Source organism: Pteropus vampyrus, unplaced genomic scaffold (genome assembly GCF_000151845.1).
Source record: "Pteropus vampyrus isolate Shadow unplaced genomic scaffold, Pvam_2.0 Scaffold103, whole genome shotgun sequence".
NCBI classification, from domain to species: domain Eukaryota; kingdom Metazoa; phylum Chordata; class Mammalia; order Chiroptera; family Pteropodidae; genus Pteropus; species Pteropus vampyrus.
The window spans coordinates 3,714,783-3,723,875 of record NW_011888884.1 but is presented as its reverse complement, the minus strand read 5'-3'; positions in this window follow the sequence as shown (position 1 = coordinate 3,723,875).

Genomic DNA, 9,093 nt, shown 5'->3' with positions numbered 1-9,093 from the left:
GGAGATCCAGTGTGTGTGTGTGTGTGTGTGTAAGTGTGTGTGTTTGTGCGCCACGTGCGTGTTTGGCTGAGGCTATGTTTATAATCAGGAAGAAAAAAAAAAAACCTAGTGAAAAGGTAGTAATTAAATATCAACATGAAAAGGGCAACTGTCATGTAAGGCCAGTTGAAATTCCCGGGGTGTGTTGTCAGTTGACTGATAGGAGTGCAGCGAGCTGGGCCTGTCTCTGCATCTGGGTGGAAAGTCACAGTGGACCCAGGGACAAAGGGGTAGGTCCAGAAGTCCCTATTCTAGAGGTGCAGCCAGATGCTCAGCATCCCCAGGGGAATGAGTCTTTCACTGGGCCCTCAGAGCCATGCGGTCATCCATAAAGCTTCCCAAACTCTTCCCCTTTGGGGTGGAGGGTCTGAGTGCAACATTGACAAACCACCACCAAATTTGTTCCTTGCTTTGTTTATTGTTTTTCCTTGGGAATCGGCACATTTTGCATTGAGGTTTGCACAAAGCAGAACAGCTCCAGTGTGAAATGGAAATCCAGCAGGCTGTCCGCTAGATGCACTGCTCCCTTTGTGCAGGCTGCCGACTTGGAAGAGGGGGCCCAGGATATAATGCCTGCGCCCCTTGGGAAGCACACCCAGACAATGGTCTGTGTGTGAAAAGGGGAGCAGATTAACCAGGACCAGGGTATCTCCCAATTGCTTTTCTTAAAGAAAGACTCTATTGCCAGGAAGCAAAGCACACACAAAAACAATACCTAAGCTAACAAGAGTACTGGCTTTAATATACTCAGAAATAACAGAACATGGGCAGGCTACAACTTTCCAAATCCCCTTGAAAATCCTTCGCGAGAGCAGAGATGGTTTGTCAAATCTATACTCTTTGTTTAATACATTTGTTCTTTTGTTTGATCAAGGGGGGGAGGCCGTCTAACTCATTATATTGGGGGAGCTGCATTCATTCCTTTGTGCTTCTTTTTCTTCTTCTAATCTTTATTAAAATCAAAAGAAGAGCCACTCTAATCCTTCAAATGATAATTTATTTCTCAACCTACAAAGTCTTCACTATTATTTTAAAAACAAATCAATGCAACGATTTTAATTAAAAATGAAACCAGTGTACCTAAAAAAAAAAAAATAGGCATTTGTTAGATCAACGCACAAACTTGTTTACAATTAATGGGCAACAGAGCTCCTGGTGGTAAAGAATGTTTCGCTGTAGTTGGTAAATTCTTCTCTGGACTTTCATTTGAGTCTTTAGAGAGGAAAACACATCTAGAAGTCTCCTAATGAAATGCCCTAATCCTGGGAAATTTTATGCTTCAGAATGTGCTCACCTCCCCCATCTTTGCCAGCCGCCTCCTTGGCTGGAAGACTCGGTGGGTTCTATTTTAGCAGGGGTTATTCATCTCAGATAGCAGAGGAGGTTTGGTTTTCTCACAAGGAGAAAAAAGGGCTCTGTGTTAAGGAGACACGCTTTGGCCTGCCCGTTGGTGGGTGGGGCTGGTGAAGTGGACTGATGATCTCCAGGAAGGCTCAGGTTTCTCAGGCAGCAGAGAAAACCCCATGTGAAAAGAGGTAGACTTCTCCGCAAACAGCACTGAAAAAAAAAAAAAAATAGTGAAGGGAAACCTGGTAGAACTTGAATATTTAAATGTATTCGGAATGTATTTATTTATTGAGAAGCTACTGAGTTCCAGCAATGGTGCTTAGGGATTGAATTTCAAGAGGTGATCTTTCAATTAGTTTATCATGGCTCAGCAGTCACCCTGCACCCTCTGAGTCAGGTCCTGAGCTCTGCAGAGGCAACACAGAGAGGAGTCACACAGAGTCCAAGTTCACGGTTCAGTGGAGGAGGCAAAAAAAAAAAAATGTGAAGAAAGCTGTGGCTGTCATATATGCTAAGTGCTGTGGGAGGTTACACGGAGGGAGAAGGATCCTCCTTTGGGGTCACCTCCACCTCCAGACTGGGATTAATCAGAGAAGTTATAGAGAGGTGAATTACACATGGCTTTGAAGAATTAGTAAGACTTGAGCAAGTAGCTAAGAATGAAGAGAAGCTTCAACGGCAGGGAACATTATGAGCAAACTATAATCCTGAAAGTATGAGTAGCTCAGTGTGACTCAACTCCTATGAGAATTCAGAGAGGTGGAAGGACCAGCGGAGATGGCAGAGGAAGATGCCTTTTTCCTTTCTGTAGGCTTGAAAAACTTATTCCCCTTCCTAAAGTTGGCCTGAGCTTTATGTCTGAGATGCATCCCCTGAGCTCCCCATCGTGGTCTTGGGGACATCCCTACCCCTTACTAGGTGTCCCTTCTTTATCCCCATCCTCTGCCCCCACGAAACAGCATTCTTCCTTTAGTGCCCAGCACAGTGCTTGGGAAGTGGACCGAGAGCAGGATGTCATGGTCAGATGATCCGATTTGCGGGGCCAGTGTGGGATGAACAGTAAGACTCCTTAGGACAGCCAAGGCTGATCTGTCACAGCCATCCTTAGGATACCCAACTGAGGTTTGGCTCTTGTGAAAACAGACCCTTTGAGAAGAAACACAACAGTTAATAAGGCTTGGGAGCATGGCTATGTTCACAAGTCATCAGACAAAGAATTAACAAATTATAAATAAATAAGTAAACATCCAAGTTCAGCGATTTTGTAATATTCTGGGAGTAATCAAAATTAGTACAAGTCTCTTGGAAAACAATTTGGTAATGCACGTCAAGAATCATGAATCATTTTGAACCAAAGAAATCATTAAAAAACATAAAATGCATCTGTAGAAGATAATGCTCTTTGTAGCATTAGCCTGAATGAGAAAAATAAAAAACATAAAACAACCTAACTCTTCAATATTAAGTGACAGGAATACTATGAAACAATCTACAACGATAGCTATGAAGGTTATGAGAAGGTATAAAAGACTATGATAGAATTTTCAGTGAAAGAAGCAAACATTTTTAAAGTCCACAATGAATAAGACTACCTAAAATCTGAGTGGATTCAGATAAAGAAAATTAAAGAAGAAAACTCAAAGTGGTTTTGGCTGACTAGTTTTCTTTTTTCCCAAATTTTATTCAGTGCCACTGTATTTTTCTCTTTAAAAATTTTAGTAACAGATGATTTGCATGATCTGGCACCAGGTCCCCTTGCCCGAGCTAAAGGAATAAGTATGAAAGGAACAGAAAATCAGACCTCAGTAATGCTTGCCTAGAACATGATGTGGCCTTCCCCTGCCTGCAACCTGCTGAGGCAAATCAGAGTTTTCAAGTGGATGGATATCATTTGATACCTGCTCTTTGAGCCTTCCTGCAAGAAAGAATGAAGTCATAATTCTCAAGGGGCATTGCAATTTATGAAAAGAAGTTCTTGTTCTCAGGCTCTTAAGGCGAAAGCAAATCACCCCATCACACACCATCTCCCGAATGCCACACTCAGTCTCTCTTCTTTATTGCAGACAAGGCACCACCAAGTTTTCTTAAGAGGCTCCTCTCAAGAATCCTTTCCTGCCCTGCCTCCTGGACTCTCGATTCCACCTTACTTCGTGGTACCTGGCCTTAGGGATTGAATTTCTGTGTACCTTGGACTTTCCCTTAGCCGTGTACTTTGGACTTTCCCTTTGCCGTGACGCCCCGGGCAACAATATGCAATGTCATCAGAGCTTTCCGTTGCAGGATATTTCTCTGTGCCAGGCAGCATGCTAAGTGTCTTATCTACATTTTCCTCACTTTTGTCCTTATAACAACCCTATAGCAGAGTATTCTTTTTCCCACTCGAAAAAGGAGGAAACCGAGACTCGGAGAAGTGAAAAACAATCTGTGTAAAGTGAGAAGAGGAGGAAAGAGCAAGACCAAGATTCAAAGCAAGCGTCCTAACCACCGCTCCTCGAGGCAGTGCCAGTTCAGAGAAAGATGTCGTTTGCTCTCTCCAGTGAAGAGCATTTTGGGAAATTCCCTTCTCTTGTTTTCCTGAAAAACTCCATAATTCTTGGGAGACATGACTACTGCTTTGCAAAGCGTTCATATTAAATATGCATTAGACTGCTCAGCTTGTCTGGAGATGAGCAATTCACCTTTCTTTTTCTTCTCCACCCTGCATCTCTTTATACAAGGAAATTGGTGACCCTGGCTTGTGCACGACAGAGGGCAGGGGAGGACAAGCCAAAAAAGGAAAGAAATATGTGGAGATGAAGTTAGCTCATGTCCAGAGACCCAAAGGGGAATGCCCTGTGGAAATGAACTGTGAAAGCCGAGCCAACAGGGCTGTCTGTCTGGTCCCTTCTGCCCACCGTGTCGCTTCAGAAGATAATTATCATAGGTTAATCAGGTCAACAAACTTGCTGGGCACTCTGACAAGCTGGGCAGCCTCAGGTTCGCTCCCAGTGGGCAAGACCGAAAGGGCTCTCCGGCTGCTCAGAAAAGAAAATCAACTGGGAATAATTGGTCTGCTGAGAAATCTAACGGCCACCCTTTGTGGGGGTCCAAGTCACTGGGATTGCTGGGAGAAGACTACTGGCCCTTCAAATGGTCTAACCTATTGTGATCAGGCTGTTTTAGTCCCTAAATCTCTAGACTGTTAACACGAACCTGGAACTGGTTTATATTCGAAAGCCTGGCAGAAAGAGCATGTTCAGTTGGCTTTGTTATAACAGAAGACGCAGAGTATAGGTCAGCAAAGTTAGTGTTACAGTTACAAAATATCCAGTGCCCTTTGTAATGGTTACATGGGTGTCTTTTTCCAAGGTAAGTTGTGCGTGTGTGCATGTGTGTGTGGCATTTTCTTCTACTGCATGTAATATAGAGGAAAGAGCCCAGGATTTGAAGTGAGGATAGGAATTTAAGCCCCTGGTGGGCACTTAGCAGCTGTGTGACCAGGGGCAAGATACTTAAGCCCCGTGAAGCACATCTGTACAATGGGAATAATTATATCCAATCCTCCCGGGAGTGGGGTCATGAGAATAAATCGACATAAAGCATATGCCGGCGCCCAGCATCGGCGTACTCAGTCAATATTAGTTTCTCTTTCCGAATTTCATTATCATCATTATCACAGCCTCGCCTTTTTCATCATTGCCAGCAACAACAGCATCAGCCAGTGCCCTAACTTTCAAGGCAACCACGAAAATGTCCCAACTGCTGCTAAATTACTGGCAACAAGGAACTGGTGAGTAAGTTATTTTGGGAAGTCGGGTCTTGTCAGCATGCATCAAGTTCCTTGCAGACCTCACTGTCAGTCATTCTTAAGCCCCTTAGATACCCAGAACCTCTAAGTCTACTGAAAAGAACTGAACTATTAATGTCCTTCATAGAAGAAGAAGAAGAAAGAGGAAACGGCCCCTGTGAATTTGGGTCAGGAATCACCAGGGTGGTAATGACTTGGTCGGCTCTGTGTTCTCTGGCCCTCCGTGGTCTTTCCATAAAAGAGCTCTCTGCCAGGAGCCCTGCTTGGCCACGGCGTGATCACCCTTTTGTTCCACAAATTCCTGGCTATGACTCACAAAACCGTTTAAGCATGTCTCTCTTCGTGTTCCTAGGAGTTTTTCTGACAAGAGCAGGCCATGTCCGGAAGCAATCACATTTCTCCTCGACTCCTCTCCAGTATCAGCTTGTTGCCTGACACCCCTGCATAGCTGACTTCATAATGTTGGGGACTGTGACTGCCATTTTCCTCAGACGCCAGCCTGGCTGCCAAGGGCCGCAGCGGTGTCACGGCCACTGTGAATCCTTTACCCTCCATGCCTTCATCTTCAGCCCTCAGTAAGGCGAGTCCTTGAAAATGTCACTTCCAATCAGTGGAAATCAGTGCAACGATTTTGGGGGAAATTATACATAGGAAGAGAATAAGAGGTACTCTTATCCTGTTTCTCAGTAATGCTACTTCTGGGAATCTTTTCTGAGGAAATAATCTGAAATAATTTGGCCATTGCTGCTGGTAGTTATTGAGCACTCACTTGTGTCAACACCGTTCTAATTGTTGTATGTATATTGATTTATTTAACCACTATAACAACTTCATGAGAAAGCATTGGTAGTACCCCCATTTTGCAGACGAGGAAATCAAGGAACAGAAAGGGAATTGTATTTATGCTCACGCTCCCCGAGTGTGTAAGAGCTGAGCTGCAAGCACAGGCAGTCTGATTGCACAGGCCTTGCTCCTGACTACTATATTAATGCTTCCTCAATATGCAAAGCTCAATATTAAAAGGAAGAAGCAGGAGGAGGAGGAGGAAGTGGAAGAGGAAAAACAGGAAATGGAAGAAGCTTTAGGGAAAAAAGTTAACTTTGTTGTTATTCATGGCAGTTAACGTCCAGTCCAGGGCCATGCTGGCAGGATATTCTGGCATCCCGGGTACCCAGAGAAGAATCTAGGTATCCACGCCCAGCAGATTTCTCGCCCTCTAGGGAAGGGCACTATACTGATAGTGGGGCAAAAGTTTACAGAGTTGATATGGGAATTAAGAGGCCCCTATGTTCCTAAAGTTAAAGAAAGAGACTGAGGTTTGTTTCTTTGTTGAGTATTGGAATAGAGGAGAAAAAAAGTTCCAGTCTTAATAACCTGAACTTTAAATTATTTCGCATCCTCCCATTTTTCCTAGACCCTCTTATTTATATATTACCATGTGAACTTTTAGATGCTATCAAATGAGTCATTTGCCATGGGAACTTTTTAAAAAGTGTGTTATTATGTAATTTTTTAAAAAAATAAAAAGATATTGCTTTACACTCTTCTCACCTGGGGTCAACCTTCTAGAAAGCAATCAGGAATACTTATCCTGTACCAAAAAATCTTCAAATAATTGACCAAGGAATTCTCTTCCTGAAAACTTGCAATAGTGAGTTAATTGAAGAGAAGCAAATAATATTTACCCAGGAAGATTAATCCAATGTTACTTACAACAACAAATAGTAGGAATAACTCAAATGTCCAATAGAGAAATAGTTAAGTATCTTAGAGTATATTCTCTCCATGGAATAGTATGCACCAATAAAAGCAATAACTTCTAAGATAATATAGCAAGTTGGGTAAATAGTGATTATTTAATGAAGTACTAAAAGTAAAAAACAAAAATTCTATAGAAATTACTATTACTACTAAGTGAAATATATTTTCGCTTATGGACAGAGTCTGGAAGGGTGTACTAAAATCAGATTTTATGCTGATGGGACAAGGGATAGTTTTATTTTTCACATGCTCTTTTCTACATTAAATATTAAACATTCATTGATAAAAGGGCAAGGCATTGTAATGGTTGCAGCACAAGAGGAAGTCTGGGGACAGGCAAAAAGATATTTAGAAGTCTATTGCCCTAATCAGATGTGAGATCCAAGCAGTGAACTTGGACAGTGGCGGTAATGAGGATCACAGAGATGAGATACAGTAAGTGAGGACAAGGGGAGAATCACTGATGATTCCAAGTCTTAGGGCTTAAACATAAAATCGGGAACAGTGGAGGAACAAGTCTAGGGAGAATTTCAGAGATGTTATGTGGGACATGACAGTCCCAGAAGGAAGTTGAAATACTAGTTTGAAGTTCAGGATAAAGTGTTGCCCTGGTCCCCAAGTGCCTATAAGTGCAGAGGACATTTTTGTGGCTGTATCAAGATCTGAGCCCATGGTAATTCTTACTAAGTAGAGTTTGGAACTCAGGCTTGCATGTTACTTGTCAAGACTCATCTGAGTGATCACCACACTTAAAATTCTGTTTTAGTTATGTATTGCTACATAATATATTACCCCAAAATTTAGCAGCTTAAAACAACATTTACTATCTCATAGTTTCTGTGGGTCAAGAGTCCAGGTTCCGCTTATCTAAATGTCTTTGCCTCAGGATCTCCCAATTAAGTTATCTCAAGGCTCATCTTAGGGAGGATCTATTTCCAACTCACTCACATAGCAGTTGGCATACTCAGGTCTTCCTTGGCTGTTGGCTGGAGACATTAGTTCTTTGCCACATGGACCTGTCCTTCAAGTGGCTCACAACATGGCAGCTCGCAGCTTGTTTGAGAGAGAGAGAGAGAGAGAGAGAGAGAGAGAGAGAGAGAGAGAGAGAGAGAGAATGAACCGAAGGGAGAAGCCACAATCTTTTCTTATAACTTAATCTCAGAAATGATATCACATCAGTTCTACTGTATTTGTTAGAAGCAAAGCAACTCCGACCCACACTCAAGGGGAAGGAATTACCCACCAGGAGGTAGAAATCATTGGGAGCTATCTTAGAGGCAGCCTACCACACACTCTACAGAGAGAGAGAAACCGAAACTGTTCCACACCATTCCCACCATCACCACCACCGTTGTCTTTGCTATGCTCATTCACTACTTACTGTTAAGAAAAATACGGAGTTGACTTTTGTCAACTCCATAGAATGTCAGACCTCATAGCTCTCTTCAAAGTAATCCAGCCCCAAAACTGTAAGTGCAGCATGGCCAAGTGTTCCCTTTCTCCCCCTCACACTCATGTCGATATAACTCATCATTCAATTCCTCCTCCCACTTCTTCGCTAGACATAATTAATCATTCAAGCACAGTTTCCCCCTCAACCGGGATCTGCCCTTAGAAGCCTTCTCCTCAAAGCCTTCCAATAAGGTATGCTCAATCAGTGAAATGTATTTTCTGTCACTGATCCAGTCTGATCCTCAGACAGATGAAGAGCTTCCCAAAGTTTACAGTAAGCGGCAAAGCTGAGATTTGAATTCTGATCTGATGCCAGTCTATTCTCTTCCCATTTCTCACTATGTACCTTACAGCTCCACTCCTGGCAAGTTATTTACCATTTAGCATGGCTTTCCAGTTCTAGCACTTGGGTAGTGGTGTGGGGCGGGGAGGGGGTGAATGTGTATGTGCATATACCCCCCTGACATATTCTGTTGATTAGAAACGAGATAATAAGTGCACGTATACACAGACATGTACACACACACATAAATGTATATGTATATTTACATATGTACGTGTATGTTTTTTCCTTTTTCCATTCTCACCCAGTTGGTCACTCCACATCAATCTGGATGTTAACAAATTTTTCTCAGCAACCAGTAGAGGAATGTGCAAAGTGTCCAAGGAAAGCCTCTAAAATGTAAAGAACAAGGACCACTACAGAA